This window comes from Delphinapterus leucas, chromosome 10, assembly GCF_059928025.1.
Source record: "Delphinapterus leucas isolate spDelLeu-1000000601 "Yukka" chromosome 10, BTC_Dleu_Yukka2, whole genome shotgun sequence".
Lineage (NCBI taxonomy): Eukaryota > Metazoa > Chordata > Mammalia > Artiodactyla > Monodontidae > Delphinapterus > Delphinapterus leucas.
The window spans coordinates 84024861-84040022 of record NC_143138.1 but is presented as its reverse complement, the minus strand read 5'-3'; the positions used below and the strand labels follow the sequence as shown (position 1 = coordinate 84040022).

The 15162-nt window shown below is 42.1% G+C and overlaps 1 protein-coding gene across 1 annotated transcript in view; it reads left to right on the top strand.

The window, feature by feature from the left end:
* The window catches only part of FRMD4B (FERM domain containing 4B), a 273299-nt gene that overhangs the window by 16785 nt on the left and 241352 nt on the right, over positions 1–15162 (top strand). The window lies entirely within an intron of this gene.

The following is a 15162-nucleotide window of genomic DNA, read 5'->3' as shown; positions in this document are numbered from 1 at the left end:
CTGAACTGCCCTTATCTGCCTAGAAACACATCCTTCAGAAGGAGCTCAATTGTCATAAATCCCCTCCCCGGGAAACCCCAGGGAAGATTGATTCATCACAGGAGAGAAAACGAGAAGTCCACACCACACCCAGTCAAAAACCTTGTCACAAGCTATCATGCCTCTCATCTGTTCTTTTACGGCGCCATTCATCTTTTTTTAAAATCATTTACTCTCCCCTAAGAGGCGTACATGCCCCCTTCCCTATCCCTGTAAAGATGGTATTTAATCCTGAATTCTCAAGCCACCTCTTTGAGTACTTATTTATTTTTCCCTGGGTATCTCCCATATATACATGAGCCAAATGTTTATAACCTTCTGCTTGTTTTTCTCTCATTAATCCTTTATTACAGGTGTCTCAGCGAAAAACTCGGAAGAGTAGAGGGAAAAACATTTTTTCTCCTAGACACTAACTTTCCTATATTTTCCTATACTTCCATAATGCAATTTACATAGCGCTTGTTTAATGTCCGTAAGTATAGACTGTATTTACTAGTTCACCATTATGTTACCAAGTCCAGGCTCGTACTGCTTGCCACACAGCAGGCCAAAAAATTGAGAGACGAATTGTTGGGGCAAGGAATAGCAACTTTATTCAGAAAGCCAGCAGATGGAGAAGATAATGAATAGTTTCCCAAAGAACTGTCTTACCCAAGTTAGAATTCAGGCTTCTTGTATACTAAAAGGGAAGGTCGTGTGGTTGGTTGCTGCAAACTTCTTGGTATCGGAATCCTTTGTTCTTGCAGCTGCCCAGAGGTCAGGTCACAATGTTTCAGTATACCTGCAACTAATCTTTTTTTTTTTTTTGCGGTACGCGGGCCTCTCACTGTTGTGGCCTCTCCAGTTGCGGAGCACAGGCTCCGGACGCACAGGCCCAGCGGCCATGGCTCACCGGCCCAGCCGCTCTGCGGCATGCAGGATCCTCCCAGACCTGGGCACGAACCCGTGTCCCCTGCATCGGCAGGTGGACTCTCAACCACTGCGCCACCAGGGAAGCCCTACCTGCAACAAATCTTATTCTCTGTTCTGCAACTTTTTATCTCTATCGGAATGGAAAAGTGTCATACCTTTAAAGGTCAGAGCCTTGAGAATGGGCTACCCTGTATATTTCAAGCAACATTCTTAACTTGTAGCAAAAGCACTAGAATACAAAGGTTAAAGTGAAAGAAATAGATGTAATATGGAGTCAGATTTGTTCTTCCCTATTACAGTTACATACCCAGCGCGTGTGTGGCCCATTGTAGAAGTCTAATAAGTAGCTTACAGTGGAGGAATATGTCCTGGAAACTAATGAGTTCTATTTCACACCATCTATGGGAGCTTTCTGAAGCTCTATGGTGTAATTCTTATTACTGGTTTAATATTTCCTCATGGGGCTTCCCTGGTGGCGCAGTGGTTGAGAGTCCACCTGCCGATGCAGGGGACACGGGTTCGTGCCCCGGTCCGGGAAGATCCCACATGCTGCGGAGCGGCTGGTCCCGTGAGCCATGGCCGCTGAGCCTGTGCATCCGGAGCCTGTGCTCCGCAACGGGAGAGGCCACAACAGTGAGAGGCCCGCGTACCGCAAAAAAAATAAATAAATAAAAAAATAAAAAATATCCTCATGAACTCTCTTAGTTTGAGTTCCTCCAAAACAGAACCTAAAGCAGGATCTTGGGTGCAGGAGGATAATTTGTGAGATTTCCAGGAAGCAGGAGGGAGCAGTGGGGGCAGCTGTGAGAGCAGGGAAGGAGAAAAAGCCAAGAAAGACATCTCTGTGGGCAACTGGTGCTCATTTTTGCAAGGACCCTGACTGAGGCCCAGAGGCCGGGGCATTTGTCCACAGCTCCCTCGTTGTGGAGGGTTGCCACAGGGTTCTTACCTTCCCTACCTCTACAGAAGCAGAGAAGGGCAGTGGAAGCGTTAATGGGAGCTGTCAAATTTGCCAAAAACCCACCTTGGCTGAGACTGAAATCATGAAAATGTCCGGCTACTTGACCAGAAAATGTTTTCTCTTTCATTTCTTATTGTTGAAATATAGTTTACAATAATTTACAACTTACAAGGATTTACACCACATCTTCTTTAATCTGTCGATGGACATTTAGGTTGCTTCCATGTCTTGATCCTTATAAATAGTGCTGCAGTGAACGTCGGGGTGCGTGTATCTTTTCGAATTATGTTTTTTGCTCCACATATAGGCCCATGAATGGGATTGCGGATAATGCTTTCGGGTTTTTTGTTTGTTTGTTTGTTTTGCGGTACGCAGGCCTCTCACTGTTGTGGCCTCTCCCTTTGCGGAGCACAGGCTCCGGACGCGCAGGCTCAGCGGCCATGATGCTTTCGTTTTGTAACGAACTTCCATAGTGTACTCCGCTGTGGCTGTTACCAACATACATTTCCAAAAACAGCTTAGGAGGGTTGCCTTTTCTCCATGCCCTCTCCTGCATATTTTGTATGTAGATTTTGATGATAGCCATTTAGACTGGTGTGAGGTGATTCCTTGTTCTAGTTTTGATTTGCGGTTTTCTAATAATTAGCCATGTGGAGCATCTTTTCATGTGCATTAAAAAAAAAAATCAAAAACAAAACAGTGTGCATTAAATTTACCTCTTGAAATTGGTTTCTTAAAAGTCCGCCCTGATTTGAATTCTTTTTCGATCAGGTACCCCAGGACATTTCTTGAGGGCAGGTGTCCTTTAGAGCAGGGGTCCCCAACCCTCGGGCCTCGACTTGTTAGGAGCCAGGCCTCACAGCAGGAGGTGAACACGGGAGAGCTAGCGCAGCTTCATCTGCGACTCCCCAGCGCTCCCCGTCACTCCCATTGCCACCTGAACCTTTGCTCGCATTACCGACTAAACGATCCCCCCCATCTCTCCTATTGCCGCTGGAACCATCCACCCCATCGCTTGCATTACTTCCGGGACCATCCCCGCCCCTGGCCATAAAATTGTCTTCCATGAAACCAGTCCCTGGTGCCGAAAAGGCTGGGGACCCCTGCTTTAGAGCGCCGCAGGCCTTGTTATGAAGTGTCCCTTAGGGGGATACCTAGGACCGGTTTTAAAGTTGTTGTTACGGGAAATGGCCACAAGGTGGCAGCATTTTTTCATGCACCACTCGGGTTACCGGCAACCAGAGCCTTAGAGAAAGTCCTGTTACTGGGTCGTAGATTCGAGTGGACTGTGGCAGAAGAAACACCCCAGAGCTCGTGTTTCCTTACTTCTTCCTCCTTACCCTTCGCTCCCCGCTCCCCCCACGACAATTCCCAAGCCCTGCCAAAAACGCTATGCTGAGCTTGCTGACGTGCGGAGGTGGGGAGACTCCGAGGAAGGAGGCTGCCCATGGGAACCCCACCACCAGGAGACTTGGAGACCAGGTGATTTTTCAAAGCTTATGCAGCGTGAGGGTCCACCGACCTTTGGGTGCACTAGGCTTGGTTGAGCTGTAGGAGGGCCCGCCTGCATCTGGAGGTTGTCGTCCGCCTGTCAGGTCCAAGAGAGGCTCATTTGCTGGCACCTGCTTCCCAGTTCCCTCACCTCCACCACGTCTAGACTTGGGACCCAAGGCTGCTCTGGCTCCAGGGATGTGACACCAGCCTAGGTCACCGAGCCCTGAAGGGAATATCGTTGGCATTTCTTCTCTTTCCTTTTCTTTTGAAATTTAATTTTTATTTTATATTGGAATATAGTTGATTTACAGTGTTGTGTTTGTTTTGGGTGTACTGCAACCTGATTCAGTTATACAGATACGTATATCTATTGTTTTTAGGATTCTTTTCCCATATAAGGTATTACAGAGTGTTGAGTAGATTTCCCTGTGCTCGACAGTAGGTCCTTTGATTATCACTTACATATATATTACTGTGGATATGTTAATTCCACCCTCCTAATTTATCCCTCCCCATCCCCATCTTTCCCCTTTGGTAGCCATAAGTTCATTTTCTAAGTCTTTGAGTCTTTTTCTGTCTTGCTAGGGAGTGCATGTGTGTCATCTTTTTAGGTTCCTCATTTAAGTGCTATCGTATTTTTTTTTGTCTGTCTGACTTCACTTCGTATGATAAACTCTAGTTCCATCCATTTTTCTGCAAATGGCCGTCTTTTCTAAACTGATTTTCTAATCTAGGTAGAGATGGGAAGCTGTCCTCTGGAAGTGTATTAAAAAAAATTTTTTTTTAATGTAAAGAGAAAACATCAGCGCAAACTGGGTGCCGACTTTAATGTTTTTTGGAAACAAAAAATTGGCCCTGGGTATGAACCCCTCTGCCTTTGCCATGTTTTCATTTTACTGGAGTGTAGCACTGATCCTTGTGCAGTGAAGAAGCAAATGCCCCTGTGACCCACCCTGAGTTCCCTCCCTTACTTGCCAAATCCTGGTAGAAAGATACCTGTTTTTTATGTAGATTCGTATTTTCTTTTCTCTGTCTTTCTGTTCAAGATCACTTATTTCTCTTTTTCTTATTATGTCAGCAATGCATTTTTATTCTAGAAATTTTAGAAAATACAAGAAAGATCAAAGAAAGCAATAATAGTCATTTATATTTTCCTTCCTTAGATACAGCCAAGCTCACCTTTTTGTATATTTCCTTTTGGCACTTGATCCAGGTATTATGAAAATGACAGCGTTCTGTTCATAGCATATTTAAAACTCTCACTTATTTTGGACATTTTTCTATATTGATAAATATGGATAAACAGTTTCTGCCCTCCGTACCTCCCACCTCCCTCCATCCTTCTTCGGTTTCTTTCTGCGTTCCTTTCTTTTGTAAAAATAATTCTATCTTTTGTCTGGTTGGAAAAGCAGTCATGTAAAAAAAATACACACACACACATATACATATGCATGTATACACATGTGCGTGTTTAGTAGACCACTCAGAAAGAACTTCTACCATCAAGAGCGGGAGTCAGCTTAACTTTTTTCTAAAGGACCAGATAGTCTGTGTTGTAACAACTCAACTGTGCATTATGGTGCAAAAGCAGTCCTAGAGAAAGTGTAAAAGAATGAGCATGACTGTGTTCCAATAAATCTTTATTTACAAAAAAACAGCAGACAATCCTGAAACTGTAGTTTGCTTGGCCCAGTCTAGGGCAAAGCACTAATTATTTAACTTCCAGAAACACATACCTATTTTTTTCCCACAAAAATGGAATCATGCTACATAAGCTGTCTTGGATGTATTTAAATATTTATTAGTGTCTGTTACGTGCCAGCTCATATATAGTGGTGTATACAATGTTGAACAAGACTGACAGGCTGTCTGCTCCCGTGGTGTGTACTGCCAGGGACACAGTGAAAATCATAAGTGCTCTGAAAGTCATGGGGGGATGTGATAGACAAAAGTCAGCATTCTAGTGTATCATAACTTTTGCAACCAATCCCCTATTCAGGGGCATTTAATTTCCTTAATTGTTTCTGTTGTACACTTTCCTGTCGTAAACATTTTAGGATTAAGTCTTTATGAAAAACCGTCATTTTTTACTTGGGCTCAAATTTCTTAAAGTGGGATCCCTGAGTCAAAAGGAATACAAATCTTTTTGGTCTTTTGCTAAGCATTACCAAAGTACTTTCTAGAAAACTTATACCAACTTACTTTTTCACCTGACCTTTTTTTTTCCCCCCCTTGCTTCCTTTGTGCAGCCAGACTGAGTTTCATGAATTGAGAAAGTAAAATGAAAGTGGCATAAATCTAAGCCGGGAAATAGAAAGAAAGAGATAGGGAATCATTGGTGGGAGAGGAGCCCAGTTTCAGATGTTTTGTCTTCAGGGGTTTCCTGTGATCTGCTCCCTGTGTAATAGTTAGAAATAAATCTCAGAAGTTCTGTAGTGCGAGCTGACACCAGTTATTTACTGCCTTCACCACGTGCCAGAAGCTCTGGTAAGCCCTTCACGTGCATGATCTGAATTAAGCCTCAGAACGGCCTGATGATGGTGGAGCCGGACCACGACCGGGTCTCTTTGAACTAGAGTAGAAATGTCAAGCTGGGAGCCCCGCGGTCTGATTTCTTTGGCTCACACAGTGTGGCCCAGCACAGCATTTAAACATTTACCGACATAGTTCCAAACATTTTAAAACTGGAAAATGTCACAGAAAATCTATCTTTAAAACTTTGGAAAAATTGCAAGACCTGGGCACACTGGGGTCATACTCCCGCTTGCTGACAGTGGGTGGGTCGTGGGGGGCTTCTTCTACACAAGGGACGTGTGTTCTGATCATGATACTATTGAGCTAAGATTAGCGGCCACTAAGAAATTCCTCCTTCAAACCGATAGTAACTCTGTGCTTGGGACACGGCGGGAGCTGTGGGGAGAATGCATGATGCCCCTCCTTCTCCAAGCCACTTCCTTATTTACTTGCCCGAGTTTGTTGCCTGGATGTTAACTATGGGACAAGACAGGACTGAGGAGAAGGAGGGCAGATGTGGGTCCAGCCATCACCATGATCCAGCCTAGACTCTAGAGGAGGGGACGCTTCAGAGGCTCACTTAGGTGAGGGTGTCCCAAGCTGTTGGGGGGACAGCCTGTAAAATGACTCGGTTTCTGGGTGTCTGCCCTCCTCCTCTTACATCCATCTTTCTCATTCCTGTGTTATTCACCACCTAAATTCCTTTTTAGTACATGTCACCACACGCTTCCTGGCCACGTGGGTCTCCCTACTCCATCTTGCCTTAGGAAGTAGTGGACTTGGCCATTTTCAGACTGTTGTCTTCTTTTCTTAGTACGTCTCTGCCAAATGCTTGCCCCGCAGCCTGGCCGTGTGCCCATCTGTTGCCCACTTGGCGCGTGTGCACCCATTGGTTTTCTGCTAGGAGTGGCTGTGGCATTTGTTCACCTCCTAACTCTCTGTGGCTGGAGGGCACATGGGCGCTCTGTCAGACCTAGTGGCTTTGGAAGCCAGAGCTTGGCTATCTCGTCTTCATTTTGTGTTGTGTTTATTTAGAGCCACAGAGTGCAACGAAGAAGTCACCTTTACGTATGTGCGCTTCCCATACACCAGCCCCTGTGCCAGGTGAGGGGTACCAGGAAGGAAAGGGCAGTGAGGGAGTCAGAGGTGCCAGCAAAGGGTATGAACCAGATCCAAGTGTGGCATCTGCACCAGCAGGGAGTAGATTCAGAAACCCCTCGTGGCAGAATGCACCAGGTCAGGGAGACTTCTAGAAGGTGCTGCAACCAAAGCCTTCATGCCAGGAGAGAGCTCTTAAAAACACCCAAAGTCAGGGCTTTTAATGTCCATCCTATTCAAGCCCCACTTCCTCCTTAAGCCCACCTGAGTGCCTCTGTCTTCAACAAACTCTTCTGTCTCCAAACTTCTGTCCAGTACAGAAGCCATTAGCCACCCGTGGCTTCCGATCATCTATCTGCAGTGTGACCGGGCTAAGCTGAGGTGTAAAATGTAAACATAAAATACACGCGGGGTTTGAAGGCTTAGGACACACACAAAAATAGAATGTAAGATATCACGTTAATAAACTCATATTGCTTACACATCGAAATGACATTATTTGGCTATATTGGATTAAATATATTATTCTGTCTTTTTACTTTTATTAATATGGCTATTAGAAATTTGAAAATTACATATGGACATCTCATTTGTGGCTCAAGGGAGAGTCCCGCTGTAGAGCTCTCCCTGACTCAGCCACATCAAATATGGTTCTCTATGACTTTGCCATGTATTTGTTACATATACATATATATATGTGTGTGTGTGCGTGTGTGCATGTAAGTATAGTATATATTCTCGGTCTCTCTAAGTAGGTAGAAGACAGGACTGATGTCTCGTCTCGTTCCTCTGTGTTTCCTCACTGTCTGTCCTGCCAAAGTGCCCCTTTTGCTATTAAAGATCCAATGTGTGTTTGATAACAATTCTTTCATTCATTTGACAAATATTTGTTGAACTCAGACTCTGTGCCAGGTTCCCCTGGGAACTTAATAAACTTTAACTCAAAAGCTGGCATAGGGAAAAAGAATGTAGGAATTATCAGCTTTATTTTGCAAGATAAGGAAATTGGGGTAAAAAGTTTAAGTGATTTGCTCAAGGTTACCCACTAGGTAAGGGGCAGGAAACAGGATTCCAGAACTCTTTCTTTTATGTGGCTCCAAATCATGTCCAGCATGCTGATCCTGTTGAGAATCCTTCACCCCAGCCCAGGTGCACCCTAAATCCTGTCTTCTTGTTTATATATGTGCACTTATTACAACGCTCTCTAATCGTCCATCTTTCCCGATAGACTCTGAATGGGAGGACAGAAACTATGTCTCTGCTGATCCCTGTCACGTCCCTGGGGCCTTGCACATGCCTGGTACCTCGTAAGCACTTAGTAAATGTCTGTTGAAGATACTTAGTAATAAACGAGTGTGCCTTCTCCCTCCCACCATTATAAAATTCATGTTGAATTCCATTTTCCTGGAGAGGATACAAATTGGAATAAAGCTCTATAGCTGCTTTCTCAACAACTGAAATATTGTAAACATTCATTTTGTATTTTATTTATTTAGAGCTCTACAATGCAAAAAAGAAATCCATTTAGAGTCTGGGGAAGAAGTCTCTCTTTCCCTGCCGGTTCTGCTTTTATCTTATCTCACCTACATGACAAAACCAACCACCTGTCTTTTGTCAAAATACACTATGCATCCTCATAACAGCTGTGTGCTAGCTGCTGCCAGGGCCTTGGTGCAAACCTGGGACTGATGGGTTTTTAAAATTATCTTGGCATAACTTATTTGCCATAGAGTATCTGAGTGGATTGTAACATGCCAGGACCACCTAATGGTTATAAGACCAGAAACCATCCTGCCCACCAGAGAAGAAAGGTAGCCAGGCACGGAGAGAAGGACACTGAGCTACAAAGCATTAGAAGTGGTTACTGGTCTCAGCTTTGTCATTACTATGTCTGTAACCTTGAATGAGCCATGCTTCCTCATTGTCATGAACCTAGTTCTCATATCTATAAAATTGAGGACATTGAAATAGATCAGAAAGGACAGCAACATGGCATACGTACCACCCTGCTGTTGCTGTCTTCCATTGCAGACATTGCTAATCAATCACAATTTACTTTCCATTGATCCAGGGTACAGCTTCATAAACCTTATCACAGCACTGCTTACACTGTCACTCATCAGTCACTGACCATTGCCAGGCAAACGGTCCTTTTTCTCTTTTTGTGCAGGGTAGGGAGACGAGAAGAAATCACAGTAGGATAGCTTTTATTCTTAAAAGCCTTCCCTGCGTTAGCTGGAAGTCACCAACGTGGTCATGATGATATCGCAAACCATCCTCTGAGATGACCCTGGTGTGGAAAGGTCATTGAGCCCTTCTGGTTCCTGGCAACACTGAGGTGTTGAGCTCTAAATGGGCTGGGACTTTGAGGAAATTGGCCAGGGACCATATTCTTTCTGAAGCTCCACTAGGGGGTCATCATCAGGACTTGGTAGGGAAGGGGGCTGCAGCTTTGTTTCTTGGGACATTACCCAAAACTCTGAGATATTTGCTGGATTGTGGGAACTTCTTCCTCGTGGTTAGAACACCAGTATCTGGCTCTCCAGACAGCTGTTTACATTTGGATTTCTTTGGGCTAGTTTCGTGTAGTGGAAAAGGCAACTGGGGAATGATTTTTCCTGGCAGATGTACCATTAGGTGAAATAAAGCCACAGACTTTATTGACTCTTTTTAAAGAATAAGAACATATGCATAGATCAGTGTCCAAAAGGATAAAATCATGATGGCTAATGTGGTTTTTTCTGCCTTTCTTTTTAAAAAAATTTTATATTGGAGTATAGTTGATTTACAGTGTTGTGTTAGTTTCAGGTGTACAGCAAAGTGATTCAGTTATACATATACATATATCTATTCTTCTTCAGTTTCTTTTCCCATATAGGTTATTACGAGTATTGAGTAGAGTTCCCTGTGCTATACAGAAGATCCTGTTGATGATCTGTTTTATATATAGTAGTGTGTATATGTTAATCCCAACCTCCTTATTTATCCTTCCCTCCTCACCTTTCCCCTTTGGTAAGCCTAGGTTCGTTTTCTAAGTCTGTGAGTCTCTTTCTGTTTTGTAAGTAAGTTCATTTGTATCCTTTTTTTTAGATTCCACGTATAAGTGATGTCATGTGATATTTGTCTTTCTCTGTCTGACTTACTTAGCATGATCATCTCTAGGTCCATCCATGTTGCTACAAATGCCATTATTTCATACTTTCTTATGGCTGAGTAATATTCCATTGTATATATGTGCCACATCTTTACATGATGGCTAATGTTTATTGAGTGTCTGCTAACTGCCAGGCAGTGTGTGAAATGCTTTTCAAATTCCATCCCACCTCATTCTCACAACAGCACTAAGAGATGAGTGTCCCTGTCAGCCCCATTTCACTGACAAGGGCACTGAAGCTGAGGAGGGTGTAGTAACTTCTCCATGGTCACAAGCTTGTTAAACAAATAAGCAAGGATATGAAGCCAAGTGTGTGACTCCAAAAGCAGCCCTCTTAGCTTCTGCATCATACTGCCCCACCCAGAGTTTGAAAGTGATTGTCTCAGAGTCTTGAGATTAGAGGCGATTCAGCGATTTTTTTTCTTTGTGCTTTTCTGAGTTTTCAAAATTTTCTACATTGAACCTATATAACTATAGAAAACAGAGGGAAAAGTCTTAAAAAGAAAAAGAAAAAAATCACAAGACAATGAATCTGGAGTCAGAGTTAGAAGATCTGAATTTAATACCCAGCTGTTTTTAACAGATTGTCTAACCTTAAGCTGGTAATTTCCCTTGTCTCAGTCTTGGTTTCCTTTTCTATAAAATGTGATCATTGGACTGAAAGATCTGTAAGATTCCTTCTGGGCTGGAAATTATATACATTTATTTGGGCAGGGATTAGGAGGTAGTATCTAGTAGATGCATTCATCAGGTTTTTTTTTTTCCACCTGGGAGTTGATGATTATATAAGAGTGAGAAACTCTTTTGGGACCATATGGTATAAAAAATTCAGAGCGGTTTCTGTGTGAGTGCTCTAGAAGCACAATAGCTCAATTTTATTACAACTATGAGTTTCTCAAAACAAATGTGTTAGAACATGACCTTGGTTGTCATCATGGGACTCTTCATACAGAGCTTGGCCTTTTCTTTTCTTTTCTTTTTTTTTTTTTTTACATCTTTATTGGAGTATAATTGCTTTACAATGGTGTGTTAGTTTCTGCTCCATAACAAAGCGAATCAGCCATACATATACACATGTTCCCATATCCCCTCCCTCTTGCGTCTCCCTCCCACCCTCCCTATCCCACCCCTCTAGGTGGTCACAAAGCACCGAGCTGATCTCCCTGTGCTATGTGGCTGCTTCCCACTAGCTATCTACCTAACGTTTGGTAGTGTATATATGTCCATGCCTCTCTCTTGCTTTGTCACAGCTTACCCTTCCGCCTCCCCATATCCTCAAGTCCATTCTCTAGTAGGTTTGTGTCTTTATTCCTGTCTTACCCCTAGGTTCTTCATGACATTTTTTTTTCTTAAATTCCATATATATGTGTTAGCATACGGTATTTGTCTTTCTCTTTCTGACTTACTTCACTCTGTATGACAGACTCTAGGTCTATCCACCTCATTACAAATACCTCAATTTCATTTCTTTTTATGGCTGAGTAATATTCCATTGTATATATGTGCCACATCTTCTTTATCCATTCATCCAATGATGGACACTTAGGTTGCTTCCATGTCCTGGCTATTGTAAATAGAGCTGCAATGAACATTTTGGTACATGACTCTTTTTGAATTATGGTTTTCTCAGGGTATATGCCCAGTAGTGGGATTGCTGGGTCTGGCCTTTACTATATAGTCCATGTCTGTCATCAATGTCTGTCTGGTTGTCTAGTTTAAATTTAGTGGTTTTGCGGTGTTGAGGTTGTGATGGGATTGTTAGAGTTAAATACATGATGTTTTATTAATTTAGTCGCATTTATAGATCTTGAGAGGCCTGCAGTGATAAAAATCTGAGTTATACATTGCATTAAGCAGAGTTATATAAAGCCTGTTGAATATTAATTTTGTAATGAGTCACCTTACAGTTTTATGAGACTAGATATAAAAAGATACCGTGAATAATTGAGCCCATGATTTATAAAATGAAGTCTAGGGAAGAAAGAGTAATTGGAAGTGAAAAGAGCAAAGCTTTTCCCTTTGCTGAGATCAAGTTAATTCAATCTCAGCCCCTTCCTGCAAATTCAGGTCCCCTAGGTTCTTAGAGCATTAGATGAATGTATAGTAAAAAATACAAAGCAAATACAATGTGGATATTTTCTACCATATTACTGCTTTCATTATTTTTAGTTTAGCCTCTAAATATATTTTATTTTTATAATCTGAATATTTTATAAGTCTTTTTATAAATCTTTTTCCAGGTTATAATTTTCAAAAATTGTTTCTAAAATAAAGCAAGTTCTTGCACATGAGAGATGAAATTACTTATATCTCTTACCTCTCAAATTGCCCTTTGCAGAAGTTATATAGATGGGCAATAAGAATGTTAAAAGATGCTCAACATTATTAGCCTCAAGGAAACCCACATTCAAACCACAATGAAATACCACCTCATACCTATCAAAATGGATAAAATTAAAAGACTGACAATACCAAGTGTTGGTGAGGACATGGGGCAACTGGAACTCTCATACACTGCTGGGAGGAATGTAAAATTGTAAAACCACGTTGGATCACCGTTTTCAGTTTTTATAAGATTAAAAATACCCTTATCAAAGGACCTGGCCGTTCCACTCCAAAGTATTCACAGAAAAAAAAGATGTGATGTGCGCGTGCACACACACGCACACACACACATAAATGGAATGTTACTTGGCCATACAAAGAATGAAATTTTGCCATTTGCAACAACATGGATGGACTTGGAGGGTATTATGCTAAGTGAAATAAGTCAGACAGAAATACAAGTACTGTATGATATCATTTATATGTGAAATCTAAAAAATACAACAAACTAGTTGAATATAACAAAAAAGAAACAGACTCACAGATAAACAGAACAAACCAGCGCTTACCAGTGGGGAGAGGGGAGGGGAGAGGGGCAGGATAGGGGTAGACGTTTTAGAGGTACAAACTATTGTGTATAAAGTAAGCTGCAAGGATATATTGTACACACAGGGAATATAGTCAATATTTTGTAATAACTATAAATGAAATGTAACCTTTAAAAATTGTGAATCACTATGATGTACACCTGAAACTTATAATGTTGTACATCAACTATACCTCAATTAAAAAAAAAAAGACAAATATCCATCAGTAGATGAATGGATAAACAAATTGGGGTATAGCTGTACAATAGAATACTGTAACATAAAGAAAAACAATAAAAAAGAACAAACTATTACTATGTGTAACAACGTGAATATATCTCAGAAATATGCTGAGTGAAAGGAGCCAGATGTAAAAAAAATTCAGACTGTCTAATTTCATTCGTATGAGATTCTAGAAAAAGCATGTCAATATATAGTGACAGGAAGCAGATCAGTGCCTTCCTGGGGCAGAGGTAGGAGGTGTAAAGGGGGGAATGGAGTATGGAGGGACATGAAGGAACTTCTCAGGGGATGAAACGTGCTATATCTTAATTGTGGTGGTAGGTACAGGAGTATATGTATTTGTCAAAATCCAATGAACTGAACACTTAAAATGGGAGTATTTTATTATATGTAAATTATACCTCAAAAAAGTTGATTTTGAAAATGCCTTTTGCAGTATCTCTCTTGTTGGTTCATTAACATCTCTAGACGACCTAAGATCTTGATTCAAGCTTCTGTATTTACTCATTGTGGGATCGTGGCTCTCATACTCCATATATAAAATAGGTATAATTACTACATTTGGCCAAGCTTTTGGAGTTGCCCTGAGGAACAGAAGAGATGATGAATGTGTAAAAGTGATTTTTGAATCACGATACTCTGCAGAAAATTGGCTGTCACTCCCACTTTGTAGTTCACTCTGCAAGTCAGAGTGAAATTTCCTTGAAATGGTGCCCCATCTAAAATTTCAGACAGTTGATCCTCTTACCTGGGCCCCAAATGAACTCTCCCCATACTGAATGCCAGGCCAGAGCACAGAGAATCCTAGCAAGTTTTCTTAGCACTTTTAAAATATCCGCCTGCCTCAGTCCGTGTGACATACCGATCAACCCACTCAGACTCTGAGCCTTTCACTTCCAGCGGTGACAACCTACACGATTGTTCCCCCGAGTCAAGACACACTGTATGAGCCATCTTAGCTTGTCAACTAGGTTTAAGTTTCATTTGACATCTTCGAAGAATCTTCTGTTTCCAGAGCAATGAACTCTGTGTCGGAGGCTAACCTAGTTGTGGGTAACAACGAAGATATTTATATATAGAGAGAGATGTCCCTTCTGCAAATTAACAACTTGTCTTCTGGGCAACGAATTGACTTTGAATGGACAAGGAACATTGAAAAGTTGGGCCCTGATTTAATCTGAAGCAACACAGGCATTCAATTGACAAAAAGTCACTCAGTATCTACTATGTGCTTTGTTCTAGGCCCTGGGGCTTTAGCACTGAATAGGAAAAGCAAGATCTTCTTCCTCACGGAGCTTACATTCTCTTTGCGGGGAGGAAACGAGCAGTCAAACAATGAGACTTAAGGATCCTACAGGATATAAATAGGGGGAGAGAAAACACAAATATAGGTTGATAGTATTTAGGATGTAGTGGTCAGGGAAGGTCACATGTGTTGGGTTGGAACGATGAGATGGAGCCAGCTGTGGGACAAGCTGGAGAAACAGCGATCTAAGGAAGCAGTGGGGACGGCAAGTTAGAACGGGCTTGGCAAAGGAAGGAAGGAAAAGGAGGCCAATTCGAGAAGTACTGAGGGTGAAGGGAAGATTGTCATGACATAAGGTTTGAGAGGTGAAGAGGGGATGGAGTTTATGTTTTATCCTGTGAAAATCAGGAGACACTGAAGAGTTTTAAGTGGGGGAGGGAAATGATCTACTATATAAATATGGCCACCGTGAGAAGAAGGAATTGACTCGGGCCCGGGTCAAGGGGGGCAGTTAGCATGAAGGCTGTGGAAGTAGTCTAAGGGAGACATGACGGTGGCTTGGACTAGGAATGGCATTGGAAATAAGGAG